At 36.8% G+C, this 16,303-nt stretch overlaps 1 protein-coding gene across 5 annotated transcripts in view; it reads left to right on the top strand.

Annotated features, from left to right (window-relative positions):
* TCF12 (transcription factor 12) overlaps nucleotides 1-16,303 on the top strand; it is a 349,715-nt gene that overhangs the window by 52,878 nt on the left and 280,534 nt on the right. Inside the window, exon 1 of one of the 5 annotated variants that reach the window (XM_075531948.1) lies at nucleotides 8,594-8,610. The exons of 3 other annotated variants lie outside the window; for them this stretch is intronic. The gene's annotated coding sequence lies outside the window, so the exon portion shown is untranslated. Of the gene's footprint in view, nucleotides 1-8,593; nucleotides 8,611-16,303 lie in introns of those variants that run through there. One more of the 5 variants, XM_075531946.1, reaches the window with a different exon arrangement.

Below are 16,303 nucleotides of genomic sequence, written 5' to 3' on the forward strand. Positions count from 1 at the left end.
TGATGCCTGATGTTTTCCCATTATGGTTTCAAACACAGACTTGAATGTAGGAGGGGAGAAAAAAGTCTTTGAGTAACTTTCTCAATTATTATTTGTTATCCTTCACTATTGTCTTTCATAAATGAGGTAGAAACAGAACTGAGCTCTCTTCCTTGCATCAGGTGGTCCCTCTATAGGTTTGGATTCCCTCCCAGTCCAGATATAGAAGTCTGTCTCTCAGACCTGCTTTCAATTTCCTTTCCTAAGTCTTAACTGTAAAAAACAGTACTCTTGATCAATCATGAACTTTGTCCCTTTTCTTTTTTCAATTTCTAGTTATTTTCTAAATACTAGAATGATTGAATTTGGAGGTCTCAGTTGAGGTAAATGCACCTTAAATGATAATTAATTCTAATAAGCAGCTACAGTGAGTTTATGGTTGGGATGAAGTGTATAAATGTACATATATTAACATATAAAAGGTAGTTTTAATTTTTAAGCTATAAAACATCAATTTTTATTATTTATAAGAGTTTTCCATCTGTTTTCTTACATAGGGTAGACTTTTCTTCATACTCCTGGTGTAAATGAATTATCTGGGTATTTTGCTCAGTAGTGGGCCATGCACCCTCATCTATCCTGGTTGTTGTTTCCCAAACGCCATCATTTTAGAACGCGTGTGTTAAAATTGTGACTGCTCCGAGCAGCTGTTGTGGAAGGTTTTTGGTCTACCAAAACCTCTTGGCGTTTCATTGCCATTCCCACTGGAATCGAATGCAGGCAGCATTTACTGATTATCAGTCATTTGTCTGTGCATATCCTAATTGCTTTGGGTCTGCTTCTTGTTAAAACACTTGATTTTTGCATGCCAGATTACTCGTCTTGAGGAATGATGAGCAGATGATACAGGAATCTGGAGTGTGTGTTAGGAATGGTAAAGAATGTGGAGTGGATGTAGGTATGTGGTTGTTAGGTACCATCAAGTTGGTTCTGACTCATCTTGGGTACATACTCCTGAATGTTGACTTGGAAACTCTTGGTTTAGAAAAAAGAAAATGTAGATCGTTTACAGCATGTTTACCCCTTCACTCCCCAATACTCATTGGTAGCCCTTAGCAAATGTTTACCCATACGATTAACTTTCATGACTACTGCAAGCCAAGCAGCTTGCAAATGATTGTTCACTTTCAGACCTACTTCTCTGAAGGTATTATTCATTTCTCTCTTTGTACACTCTCACAGTTTAAAAAACCAGAAGAGAGAGGGAGGTGGGAGCCAGGTTTAAGGGCAGATGGGAAGAGAGGATTGGTAGGAAGGGAAAAGTAGGAAAGGAAAGGCGGAAGTGTTAATCTTGTGATTACACAATAATGAGTGATTTTCTTAAGTAGCTAGTAAACTTTCTGTGCTAATTTCTAAAGAGGAAGTTAAAAAATTAGTTTGGAAAGTGGCAGCATAAGGTAAGTAAGCCTTTCAGTAGCAGCATTCTGAAGAGTAGCACAGTTTTGGCAATTCATTTAGAAAAAAATTGTATGAAATAAGTAAAAATGGCTAAAGAGTGGAACAGCTCTTGGTTACCATATGAGGGGTACCCCCCAAAATAGAAAACAAAACCAGAATTTTTCCCCACGATTATGTTTTTTTTTTTTTTACAAAACAACTATCATCTTCAAAGTACTCTCAATTACACTTAATACATTGGTCAAATCTGCTGTCTCATTCTTGAAAACATTTTTCAAACTTGTGTTGGGATGGCTGACAGCATTTCATTTTTTTCTTCACCTCTTCTATGTCGTCAAGTCACTCTGCATTCACAGAAACAAAAAAGAAGTCTCACAGAACAAGGTCAGGTGAGTAAAGTGTGTGGGGCAAGAGGCATGCTCTTTTTTGCCAAAAAATGGCACACTGAGATGGCTGCGTGAGCACGTAAGTTTCCATGGTGGCAAAACCAGTCCCCCGTCTGCCACAAATAGGGCCTTGTTGTTGCACACTGTTCCACAGTTTTCTTCAGAATCTCTGAATAGAAAGCTCCATTAACATTCTGACCTAGTGGAACAAACTCTGAATGAACCCCTCACATAAAAATAACAAAGAGCATTGTCTTGATCTTTGATTTCACTTGAGCCTTTTTTGGTCATGGTGACCTCTTCCCCTTGCTTGATTGATGTTTGCTGTTGGGGGGTCATAAGGATTATCACTATGTCTGGTCACCAGTAATGACCTTAGGAAAAAACGATGGGGTTGTTTTGGAACTGTTCTGTCAAAGCACGGCATGTTTCCACTCCATGCTCTTTTTCCTGGTCAGGTAGACCCGGAGGCACGAATTTCATAGCAACCCCTCTCATTCTCCAATCTTCTGCTAAGATTCTCTGAACCATACTCCAAAATAGTTCAGATATCTTCCTCATCTCGTCAATGTTGTTGAAGTTGACGGATGTCCAGAATGAGGTTTGTCATCAATCCATATTTCGCCTTTTTCAAATGAGAAAGCCACTCATAGGCTTGAGTTTTTCTCAAAGTGCTGTCCTTGTAAACTGTCTTCAACACAACAGTTTCTGTGGCATTTTTCCTGAGCAGGAAACAACATTCCATATCCGCATTGTTGTTCGCTGAAATCAGCTATCATAAAACAAGAGATTCAAGCAAAACTGCCTTTATAAAAAAATTAACTGTGATCAGAGAGAACCTTCCCAGGTGACCCCACTGGGTGCACTAACTCAGAATGTGTTGCCAGATGCTTGCCTAGCAGGAAAAATGCATACAGTAAATGCGACACCCAGTGGAGCTATTTTCCATATTTTTGAGGGGGTGGTATACCCCCTCATAGATGATTCCATGGTAAAGTACAGACTTCTGGGTCCTGTTTGCAAACCTCCTGAGACAGAGTGTTTAGAATCTGTCTGATTTTTCTGTTCTTTTGATTTCAACCACTATTTAAGTCAGCATTTTGGAACGTGTTGAGATCTCTGAACTAACAATCTAGAGAGATCAAAGGATGACAAGTTCAGGGCAAGTAAGCATTAATGCATGCATTTAAAGGCAGGTATTTTGCATTCTATACATCTGAAAGGAAGTTGACGCTTAAGCTGCTCATCAGGTACAAGTTGAAAAACAGACCTTCCTCTGAAATAGTAATTTCACCACCAATATAGCTTGTGTGATAGCATGTTATATAAAGTGGGAGGGAAACAAGCAAAGAGCTGAATAGAACAAGGTCAGTTTTACTTATTGATTGATCATGTTCTACATTGATTAGAAATAGACTCATGTAGTCACAACTTGTTGCTATAGTTTTCAGAGCTTTGTGGCTATATTAATGTGTAAATTATGTAATTATTCTTTAAAGTTACTTTCCTTTACCCAGGTAACGCTAGTCTTTAGTTTATCAGAAAGAAATCTCAGAAAAACAAAGACAAAGCAATTCAGACTTCAAGTGCAGCCAGTTTATACCAATGTCAGTCATCATTTGAGATAGAAGGAACTAAAATTTGATTTTTTAGAGCAAACGTATGCTCATGAGTATACTGAAATGACTAGAATAAAATTCTAATTGTATATACCAAGATAAAAACTTTAATCAATGAAATATTTCACTTTGAAATGTACTTGGAGTTTTTAATGACAAAGACTTATTTGTCACTAAAAACTCCAAGTACATTTCAATTTTACTTTTTTTCTTTTCAAAACCACCCAGACCACTATTTAGGTTTTAGGGATAAGGAATCTGGAGGTATTTATTTTTCTATTAAAAAAAACAAAACACTACATATATTTACACAGCCCATCCCTGACCCCCTCAGAGTCATCAGTCTTGTCTTTTGATGTATAAACCATAGGTTTTTTTGATTGCTTTTCATGGTTCATTCTTTACTCTCAGATTTTATCTGAAGCAGTTAAACATAATGATAAATGAATAAGAATTTTTTAATCACAATATATTTCTGGAAGCAAAATATGATATCAGTATAATCAAAGCTCTTTAAGAAATAAATTCATTTTCTTTCTCAGATGGGAAATTTCTTTGGTTTCATATTTTCAAATTTATTTGAGCCCTGGTGCTACTCTTGGGCAGGCATTGGACTGCTAACCACTTTGTCGGTGATTCAAGTTTACCAGCAGATCTGAGGGAAACAGATGAGGCTGTACCTTTCCTATAAAGGTTTACACCTTTAAAAATCTTATGTAGGGTTTCTGTGAATTGAAATGGACTCCATGGCAATGTTTTGTGGGGGTTTTGTATTATTTCATATACATTTTTAGTAGGTAATTGTCTCAGACAATTTTTTGTTTAATACTCAAGTATATTCGTCAACTAGTACTCAAACGTTGTAAATATAAAACCACTGTCATAATTATATGCACGCACACATATCTTTTAAAAAGGGACTGCTGAAACTCACTGAGTTTTTCCCCTAGTGGCTTTTTATTTTTAATTCTAATTTTTAATAATTTTGTTGTGGTACATGTTTAAAATGTCTTTTTAAAAACGCAACTTTTAAGTGTTCCTCTCAGTAACGTAAATTATACTGTCTTGTGCAACCATCACCACTGTCTACCTCCAAAATATTTATTGGAATTAGCAATAAATTAATTAGCCTTAAAGAAAACCTCAGTACCTCTTCTTTCCCCTTATTCCCAGCCCTTAGTGACCACTAATAAACATTTGTTTCTATACATTGGACTCTTCTAGGGCACCTATGTAAGGGGCATTACCTATATATGCTATTTTTTGTTTGACTTATTTTACTCAGCATAATGTTTTCAAGGTTCATCTATTTAATACCATGTACCAGAATTTCATTTCCCTTTATGGCTAAATAATATTCCATTGTGTGAATGTACCACATTTGGTTTATTTACTTATCTGCCTGTGGATACTTGAATTATTTGCACTTTCTGGTTATTGTGAAATATGCGGTTATGAAAAGTGATACAAAATATGCATCTGTTTTAGTCCCTGCTTTCGAGTTTGGACAAGTTAGGTGGTGATTCACTAATGTCTGTTTAATTTTTTTAAGGAACTACCAGACTATTTTCCACAACAGTTGTTCCATCTTACATTTCCTACTAACTGTGCCTGGGGTTCCTGTTCCTCCACGTCCTCTCAACATGGGTTGCTTTAATTTTTTTATATGGCTTTGATTGACATTTTACTCAAGATGTTGAGAGCTTATTGGCCCTTTGAATATTCTATGGAGAAATGTTTACTCAAGTTAGGCACTCACTTTTTAGTTGAAGTTATATGTCTTTTTTCACGTTTGTTTTAGTTGAAGTTGTCTTTTTTGCATTTGAATTGGAGAGAAATTTTTATGTATTCTCGATATTGAACTGTTTTTTCCCCGTTATATAGGTTGTGCCTTTATTTTGTTGGTAAAAATCTTATTGTGCACACAAGTTTTCATCAGTTCTTTTCATCTGTTGGTCTTCCTTTTGATTTCAGATCTAACAGTGCATCTCTAAAGTAAGGTCCTCAATCTTTACTCCTATGCTTTGTTGTTTTTAAAAGTTGAAGTCAAACCTAGAGGCAAGGAAGGAGGAAGGTATCCTAGTATGGGTGGGTCCTATAGAGAAGTAAGATAGATAGATACTAATTTATTGCAAGGAAATAGTTAATGTGACTGTAGAAGCTAGAAACCCCCAAGGGAGTTGGTCAGAGATTAGATTGGAGGCTTCATCTGACTCATGTAACTGCTGGGCTTGATGCATCCAAGGTCAGCATGTCAGACTGCAGACTGCTAATTCATTATCTGAGGAGGCAGATGAAACTTGATTGGCAAGTTAGATGGCAAGCTGCTGGCTTAGCTGTGGAGGCTGTTGAATCCTAGTAACTGGAAATCAGATAATGATGATCACAGGAAGAGAGAGAGCTGTCTCAGAACATTAATATATGTATTTTATTTCAGACAAATGCCTAAGCAAGGAATTTCCTCTTACAACTGATTGATCACATCAGTCTACATCTGAGGGATGAATACATCTTTATGTAACTGCCAAATGACTACACTTGCCAAGTAGTTAGCACCACCTTAACCAACACAAATGGCAAGGTGCAAATTAGAAAATCTTTAGGAACCTAATTCCCAGGTCTTTTGGGTTTCTTATCAAGTGTGATCAAGTAGAAAACCAACTATAGTTTTATTTTCTAGGGGGCTTCAATGTAAGGATGTTTATGGAAAAAATGGAATTAAAAGATACTGCTTTTCTGTTTGGTTTTTGCTTGTCCATATTAGGATGTATCTCAGAGGTGTCATGTCATTGGAGGCCACCCTCTTGAAGTTGTGTTATATGTTTTTACATAGGTGAAACCCGGGATTGATGAACCAAAGACAGCAAATAGAATAAAGGTTTTTTTTTTGGGGTGGGGTGGGGTTCAGTGGTAGAGAGCAGGTGAAGGGGAGACGATATCAAGGAGTCCATGTAGAAAAAAAATGTTTGGAAATGTGGTGGCAATTGTACAATTCTACTTGATGTGATTGAACTGTGGAGTGATATGATATATGTTAATTAAAGAAAAAATATATACTGCTGCCACCCGATGAGATTGAACAACAGAGCTGTATGGGAAGGGAAGGAATAGAATGGAGTGAGTAATATATGTCAATAAAATATTTGAGGGAGAAAAAGATAATGCTTTTGGAAATCCCCTTGTATGTAAGGGTACTCCTCATATAAACAGAAAAAGGCTCCACTGGGCAGAGCTTTCGAAATAGACATTTTTCCTGTTAGGCGAGTGTCAAGCAGCTCATTCTGAGTTAGTGCATCTAGTGGTATTGACTGGGAAGGGTCTCTTAAATATTTTTGTAAAAGCATTTTTGCTTGAGTCTATTTTTTTTTTGTGATGGCCAATTCAAGAAAACAGCGTGCAACTGTGAAATTTTGCTTCCTGCTCAGGAAAAATTCCATAGAAACGGCTGTGATGTTGAACACAGCTTACAAGGACAATGCTGTGGGAAAAACTCAAGTGTATGAATAGTTTTCTCATTTCACAAAAGGTGAAATGTTGATCGATGACAACCTGGTCAGCTTCCCGAAGGATGATAATGTCACCTCATAGTGCATCTGGTGGAGTTCGTTCCACCAGGTCAGACTGTTAATCATGCTTTCTATTTAGAGGTTCTGAAAAGATAGCTAAGTGTGGGAAAAAAAGCTTAATTTGTGGCAGATGGGGGATTGGTTTTGCAGTTGTTCACGCAGCCATCTCAGTGTGCCAGTTTTGGGCACAAAACAGCACACCTCTATTGCCCCACACACCTCACACATCTGACCTCGCTCCATGGGACCTCTTTTAGTTTCTGTGAATGAAGAGGGACATGAAAGGACACTGATTTGACGATTTAAAAGAGGTGAAGAATAAAATGAGGGAGATGTCAGCCATCCAAACAGATGCATTTTGAAATGTTTCGAAGAATAGAATCACATATTTGACAAATGTATTAAGTATAATGGAGAGTACTTTGAAGGTGATAAGGTTGTTTTGTAAAAAAAATTTAAGTACAAAGCTTGGGGGCAGTTATGGGATTTTTTTTTTTGGGGGGGTACTCCTTCACATATCAAGTACATTTTAAAGTAATATGCTATTAAAAACAAGAATCCCATAAAAATAGTCAATCACTTATTGACTATCTCTTCCTAGATTTATGTAGTGTTCTTGGAAGGCTGATAACAGTTTGTATTAGAAAATTTAGGTCCATTTTGGTCAGATAAGTTTTATGGCTGGGAAACAGTTAAAAACAAAATGACAAATTTTTCACTTTGATAAAACTTACTGGTTTAAATTCCAGAGGGATTCTACATTCAGGAGTTGTAGCGTTATTGATGTGAGCTTCTTGAACGTGATATTATTTCATGAAAATGAGGATTTGAAGCTGGTGCTTACATGGGCTGGACTTGAGCTAAAACTAATCAAGGAAAATGATGTATGAAGTTTTTTACTTGATTGAAAACAGCAGGTTGAATTGCTTATCTAAGATGACTTTTTGTAAGTTTTAGGGTAGTTCTAGAATTTTAAGTCCTCAAAGAAAAACAGTGCTTAACATTATTTTGTTATGATGTCCTATAAGAATGCGTTATATAAAGGGACCTTATTTTAAAATTGTTTTGCTACTTTCTCGTGTGTGTGTATGTGTGTGTGTGTGTGTGTACCGCTTTACTTATGTATCTTTGTTCATGCTCTGCCCTCTGTTCATAATGTCTTTCTCTGACAACCTGGACTGCGCAGTCCTCACTGCATGCTTCTGTACTCATTACTGTGACTAGATCAGCAGTCAGTTATTTATGATGATAACCTCTAATTTAGGTTGTCTTCTCAGTGCCTTTAGGATTTTACGTACACTATGAGTTACAGTTGGTTATTTAATTCATACCCCTCTTCGTGAACATCTGTGGTTTTCTCCAGGATAGGTATGAGGGAGATTTAAAAAGTGGGTGGAAAATGGAATTACAAGATAATGGAATACTTCATGAACTTCTTCAAACCTCTGCTTGTGTGTATGATGGCAGTGGGTGGGTTTAATGCAACATTGTCACTTAATAGGTCATATTTGATGAAATCGTTGCATAAGGCTGTCAGTTCCTTTGAGCTTTGCAGCCTCAGAAACCCTACATGAGTCTGTGAGTCGCAGTCAGTTCAGTGGAGGTGCAGAGCTGGCTTTGACTAATTGGATTACGGCATGGTTGCCACTTTCATAGATTTATCCACATTTAGACTAAGAGTTTTCATCTTTCTATTTTCTTCAGAAACAAAGAGATTCAGACCCAATGGTGTTATTCATCTAGGAATATGAGCTTGTGAAAAATCACTTGTTGAGACACTAATTTGAATATTGGATTCTTTCCAGAAGCCCGGTTTTTATTAATTTCAGATTTAGTGTACTTAGTTCAGTCATTTAATAAATCCAGAGAAACCTGTGAGAGCTGGAACCCAGAGATACTGCCTTGTTATTACTTTGGGTCTTGTAAGTTTTCTGCCATTGACAGATCATAATTTTGCTGTTTTTTTAATTGCTCTTTATGAGTCATAGATGATTTCAAGTATTTCTTTCCAGACAGGTTTCCTTTTTACACGTCTTCTGGCTTTTGCAGGTTTCACTATATTTGTTGAATACTAAGCTCCAGGACCCATGTTAGATTTTGATGATACAGCACAGAAAAGACATACATGTTCATGGAGCTTTTAAAAAAAACCAGAGTACAGAAGGTAAAATATGAACATGTTAGATAATTCAAGTTTTTATGTTTCTTCAGTTGATATAACTAAATTTATTTAGCTTCAGGTAGAGTTTATACTTATAACAAGTATACTTAAAATGTTAAAGCAAAATTTAGGCAAATTCAAATTTTCTATCGATTTTGATAATTATGAATTATATCTGATTACAAAATTTTTCATAAAACTTATTAACTTGTTGAAGTGAAATTGGTTCACTATGAAGCAACTTTAATAGTTACCTGCTCCATTTATTTTTCTTCGCGAAAATGCCAAGACATTATTCATTTTCTAAACATTTGCAAAATTAACCTCCCTTCCACCAAAACCCTGCTTTCCCTGTGTCTATTCTGACTCACAGTGATCCTCTAAGACATAAAACTGCGCCATAAGATTTCTGAGACTGCAGATCATTTGTGGAGCAATGTCAATTCCTGTGGAGGAGATGTTGAATTTGAACTGCTGACCTTCTGGTTAGCATCCTGATCGGTAACCCACTGTATATTGTTTTATGTTTATATGTTGAAAATAAAATCTATATCTACACCTTGATTATGTAGAACACACTTTAATATTTAAAGAAGAGTGTAGAAAGCTGTGCTAGTCTGGGTACTTTACAGAAACAAATCCACAGAAACTCATGTGTAAGAGAGAGTTCTATATAAAGTTTAAGTGCACATCAAGAAAACATCCCAAACCAGTGCCACCCCAGCCCACAAGTCCAACATTAACCCATTAACCCATACATCCAACACCAATCCACAAAGTCCTCCTCCATCTCACAAAACAGATGCAATGATGCCGACTGCAGGAGGAAAGCCGAGTATGTGAATGTGTAAACATCTCAGCGCTGGCAGAGGTCTCCACATGGGTGCTCCAGCACTCAGGGCTGCATCAGGGTAGGTCCATGTGACTTCTCCTTAGGGATGTCTTGCAGGAAGTCAGTCTTGCCAGCTGGAGCAGGGAACTGGCTAAGGCAGCTTTACCCTGGTGTGACCATCAGAAAGCAAGAGACCCAAGACCTAGAAAGGCAAGACTCACTGAGCCAATGATCCCTCCACCTTTCATTTAACCCCACATGTGTTTATCGGCCAGATTAGCACAATAAACTACCTCAATTCACTCCTCGCCAACCTGGCATCTGTACATAATTCTTTAGCTTCATGATTGCAATTAAGTAACACCTACACCTTAATCCTATAATCCTGTGAATATGTTTCCCCCACCTATGAAAGTTTATAAGCCAACCACTTCATGCCTTTATCCCCCCAATTTTGAGTATTCAATTTATATACTGCCCACTTATATCAACCCAGTTCTTTGAGAAGGCAATCATAGTTTTCAACATGTAGAGTCTTTAGTCCAGTTGAAACCTTTGTGAAGTCTGCTTCATAAGCAAAGTCAAATCCGGACAGGCCATCCATAAAGTCAGCAACAATATGCACCAGTTCACAGGCTCAAAAATCTCCATCTGGTCGGGTTCTGGTCAACTCAATGTGGGCTGCCTCACTCAGCCTCCACAGGGTGCCCATTGGTCATCCTGCCTGTAGATCATGGGCTTTCACCAATACTCAACAAGCCTGGACCCTCGTGCTAGGTCATGAACTTTAGACCAGTCAACCTGCTCTCATCGTCTCCCTTTTATCCTGTAAACCAAGTCCACAGGGGTCAGAGGCCAAACTCAACCCATCTCTATTATCTCAACCCATCTCCCACTCTCACTCAACAAGTAGATCGAGGTGGTCACCTAGCAAGCATTTCAGCCTGCTCATAGGCTCCCTTCAGTCCCAGAGAGGAATTTTCATGGTTCCAGATTTTTTCCAGCTTCTGACAAAGACTACTGGTTCCTGAATACTCCAAAGCAAAACTGATTATTTCTAACTAGTGATTAAAATTTATTTTATTCAAAGCAAATTCCTTAGGGCTAAAACAGTGGGCCATTCTGATGGAAAAAGCAGCCACTAGTGGAAGAGTCATTTATATTCCCACTTGCATTGTTTTTGGAGTAGACATGCATTTTGAATTGTATTTGAAGTAGGGCTTGGTATGAGGTGGCTAGAAATAATACTTTGTTGTAGATGTTAGACACTGTCTGAGATTAAAATATGTAGCAATTCTGCAAGTGAATTATAATATGACTGATACAGAGATTAAAGGTCAGAGGACATAGTTAAAAGCATGTTGGAAAAATACAGAATTGTTATTAATGCAATAATGTTATTAGAAATAGTGCTAAGAATATAGGACATACTGAATTTTTAAATACCTGGTTTCATTATTTGCAGTGACCCATAATAGACATTAACCCTCCTTAGATTCTCCTTCGTTGTTACCTCTTGACTACTAAAGCTACCATTCTGCATTAACAAAAGGGAGATTGACAAGCATTAAACAGAATAAAGCCATGCCTGTTAAAGGGATTTTTTGCCTTTTGTAGTCAGTAGAGTTCATAGAAGATTGTAATTAGTACAAGCTGTGGCATAGTTGGCTGTGCATTGGACTGCTAACTGCAAGGCCAGTATTTCAAAAAAGCTTTCTACTCTTAAAGAGTTACGTAGTTCTATTCTGTCCTACAGGTCCCTGTGAGTTGAACTTGATAACAGTGAAGGTTTTTTGGGGGTGTGGTGGGGGGAGCGGCCCTGGTGGCACAGTTATTAAACCTCTTGGCTCCAACCAAACGTTTGGTGACTGAGTCGTCAGCAGCTCAGAACCCATCACCCCCTCTGGTGTGGTAGTCTCTTCAGTAAAGATTTCAAGCCTTGGAAACCCTCTGGGGGCAGTTTTACTCTTACTGTACAGAGTCACTGTGAGTTAGGATTAAATCGTCAGCGTGGGCTTAGGTTTTAGTAGTGGAAAAGCAGTTCTGTACTTTTTTTATTCTTAGTAGAAAAATAGGATTCCACGTTCCTTTGCCCAAAATTTTGATTTGTTTTGCAATTTGAATTTTTTTAAACACTGGTTTACCAGTATGCACTTTATATTATGTAACATCCCACAGAGAAATTTACAGCTGAGACCTGTAATCAAATACATCAGTATTTCAGAATTGAAACATTCACCTGAACACTGAATAAATGAAGATTATAAGTAACCTCTTTTAAGTTCACATCAGATTACTGCTGAGTAAATAGTGGAAACTTTGACTTTTAGAACTTTCTGGATTTTCTTCTAATATTTCGTAGTATCTATTGAACCTTTCTGTGAAGAGTGGAAGATTGACTGTTATTTCTGTTCTAATCTTTCTGAACTAATGTGTTCTCTCAGAGAAACAACATAAAGTAAAATATATAATTTAGAAAAAGTATGTTCATGTTTTATTTGCGTGTGTACGGGGGTGTGTTTGACACAGGAAGAGACATCCAGAAAGAGAGACAGAGAAGTGAGAGGTGGGTGACGGGGACAGGGGGGTGGTGAGCTGGGTCCCCCTTAGCACTGTTTCATCCTTGTAATCACTCAGGTTTGGTTCCTAACATGGTGTGAAATAAAACCTTAATTGCAGTTTCACAGCTGTGTTAGCACATAAGCTCATCACGAACAAATTCTCTTGATAGAGATAAAACCTAGAAATTCAAGACTGTAAAATTACAGACACACAATTAGAGTATTCTGTCTGCCATTCACAGTGTAGGAGTGAGGAATAGTTTCTGTAGCATATAATAGAAGCATTTCATATTGCCTCCTTAGTATCTATCATAGGAACTCTAGGCCAAGGCAGGAAATGAGAAATACCTGTACCAATTGAAAAGGTAACAAGAGTTTAAGTAAGCAAAAACTAATGATCCAAATTGGAAAAAGGCCAGAGCATTTGGGATTTACATGCTACCACTCTGAGAAGTCCTATGAGATCTCAGATCAGCTCAAGAGACTTGCACTTTTCTTTGTAAAAACCTTTGTAAAATTGTGTGCAGGCATTATGAAAAATACACAAGTTTAATAATGCTGAACCATTGAAGCACAGTAGATCTATAGGAAGTCCCCCCCCCTAACACCATCCCCCGCCCCCGTTTATAGTAACAAAATGTTAGGCCCTGAATCTGCCACGTGAAATGAACTCTTGGGTTGGGATGCTTACATAATTATAATGTGAAAATCTTCAGTATTTCTTTACAAGCATTTCTCTTTGAGAAGATGCTTCCATTTAGGCTTTTTTCCTTTAACCTCATGTTCTTTGCTGACAACAGCAAGTGCTTGTACTTTGTAAGGTCAGTAAATGCTGATTCCTGTAAGAAGAAAACTCATAGGAAGTGAGCTTAGATGTTGTGGAGAGAGGAAGCACAAAGGAGAAGGCAACTACATGAGTAGTTGCGGAGAATTATTTAAAAGCGTGTGTCCAAAGTCAAATAAATATTACTAATCTTCTTTTGTATGTAGTGCTTTGTTTTGACTTTGGTATTTATCCTCAAATATAAAGATGGTAGCAAGTTGACATTATCAATATCTTCATTTTTCATACCAAAATAAACATGTACATACACACGTGTACTTGTAAACAGACCTTGTTTTTGATGTGTGTGTGTGTGTGTGTGTGTGCGCTCGTGCTGTGGTTAGCAGCCAAACATGTCACTAGGAAGGCTGGTTTTAAAGAGATCTTTATTCTATGATGCCTATTTGATGAAATCTGCTTTTAATAATTAAGGTCACCATGGCTGAAAAAATTTTCTGAATTTTTCTTAAATGAGCGATTTATAACTTTAAAAAATAATTTATTGGGGGCTTGTACAGCTCTTATAACAATTCCATATACACATGCATTGTGTCAAGCACATTTGTACATTTGTTGCCATCATTTTCAAAACATTTTCTACTTGAGCCTTTGATATCAATTTCTAATGTTTTTCCCCTCCCTCCTTCCCTCATGAACCCTTGATAATTTATAAATTATTATTTTTTCATGTCTTACACTGACTGAAGATTCCTTTCACCCATTTTTCTGTTGTTTGTCCCCCTGGGAGGGGGTTGAGAGTTATAACATAGATGGCAAAACCAAAAAGACCGTCTATGAGATTGAGGGAGTTTCGGTTATGAGATTTTTGGTTTTGTATTAATTTAAACTACATTCTAGACAGGCAGAAAAGGGAGAGGAACTCTTTGAAATCATACATCAATAGTTTTTTAATTATTTGTCATTTTGTGAAGGAAACAATAGATGACGGAGAATTAAAACTTAGAATCTGTAAGGTTTATATGCTGGCTGAACAACATAATTATTGAGCTTTCTGTATAAACCAATTGCAAGAGAACAGGACCATATTTAGTCTGTTGGACATGCTAACTGGAGGTCTGTATTTCTAAAAAGATGAGATAGGGTTTTGTTCACCATTATAAATATGTTGCCTTACAATGCTGCTTACATTTTTATTTTTTGGTGTGTATATTTCCAGTGTTGACTAAAATTAACTGAATATGTTGACAGAAGTAGAGAAAAACAAATTGAGCTTGTGTTGCTAAATAAAATTCAAGCACTACCTTTTAAAATAAAACTACCCGTATCGCCCCTGAGTCTGTTATGTATGAGCTGTGTTTCCATGAGGAACTGTTGATGAAGTAGTTTCCATTTTGGTATTGCGGTATGCCCTGTTGTAAGTCGCTGACTGTGTAAAAATCTTTTAAGTCAAAAAAGCAGCTCAGCTTAAAGCCCTGGTATTTATTATGGCAGAAACCAGAAATAGAAATCTACCAGCAATTTTATATTCTATTGAATGTCTGCATATCTTTCTAAGTAAAGTTGTTAAAGAAGTTTTGAAAAGAGACTGTTGAATATAGAAGTTACTTTGTATTTTCTTGCACACATAGGGTCTTTTTTACTCGATTTACTAAATACCTATCTGCAGGTTTGGGTTTACCCCCCTTAGTATCTGGTCCAGGGCAACAGCATTTCTCTACTTGTGAGAGATGTTGTCAGTCTATAAAGTATACTAATTAAAATATAAACCTGACAGAACTTGTTTACATGTAACATTTAGTAGGCTAGGTTTTGTGTGGAGCAAAGTCTTGAAAAATCAATTTCTGTTAAGCAGCTCATTTTAGGATTTCTAGAGGCTATGTGACCCTCCTTGATAAAAGAGAAAGAAATAAAAACAAACTACATCGTCTACCTTAAAGTAAGATTAATTTTTGGAAGCCAATACTTGGCTTCTGTTTCTGACTTAAAGTATAGTAATTCAATATCAAACAAGGTTGATTCCTGTCTAATAAGGGCTATAGAGTGTAGTTTGTGTCCTTAGAATTATGCCTATTTCTATCACTAAGAGGAAGATGAAGAACCCCTTGTTATTGTTAATTAAAACTCCAGTAGTATTTAGTGCCCGTGGAATCTTTACTGCTTTGTAATAGTCTGGGTTCATGACATAATAACCATTTTACATTTTAATGACATTAAGATTTTGTTTTTATCATTTAATGGTCTGTACAGGAGGCAGCGATATAATGACTGGAACGTGAAAGACATGTGATATTCTAGTTTATAAATGTGGTTGAGGAGAAATAAATTTGGAATTAATAACATGTGAGAGAAGAACTTATTTGCACTTTCATGGTAAATCCAGAAAATAAAAAGATGTAATATTTGAAATGGCTTACATTCAAATGAAATGTGTCATTTACCAAGTTAGAGTTAAATTGCTCTGAATGGTAATGCATTTGTCATGTGTGTTGTCTTATGTGTAAGGGGCCTGGGTGGTGATCTTGGGTATCTAGCCCCAAGGCTGACATTTCAAACCCATTAGCTGTTCCAAGGGAGAAAGTTGGGGGTGTTTGTTCCGGTAGGTAAGTGTGAGGACAGCCTTGGAAACCCTATTATAGTGTTGCAGTGAGTTGGAATCTACCTGATGGCATTAGGTTTGGGCTGTAGTTTGGGTTGTATGTTTACAAAGCTTCTGGCAAAAATAACAGCTAAATCATACCGGTAACTACTAAACAAAAAAATTAAAAATAATGGTTTATGAAGACAACCAAAATTGTGTAATTGTATCTTAGTTTTAGCAGAATACCCACCTGTCTTTTAAACAGTAACATTTTATTTTATAACAGTAAAAACATTTTAGTTTAAATAAAAACATTTTAGTTAAAAATTTTTAGTTTAAACTGTTCAGTAACTGTTAGTAAGAAATTATACTGTTCAGT

Source organism: Tenrec ecaudatus, chromosome 14, assembly GCF_050624435.1.
Source record: "Tenrec ecaudatus isolate mTenEca1 chromosome 14, mTenEca1.hap1, whole genome shotgun sequence".
NCBI lineage: Eukaryota > Metazoa > Chordata > Mammalia > Afrosoricida > Tenrecidae > Tenrec > Tenrec ecaudatus.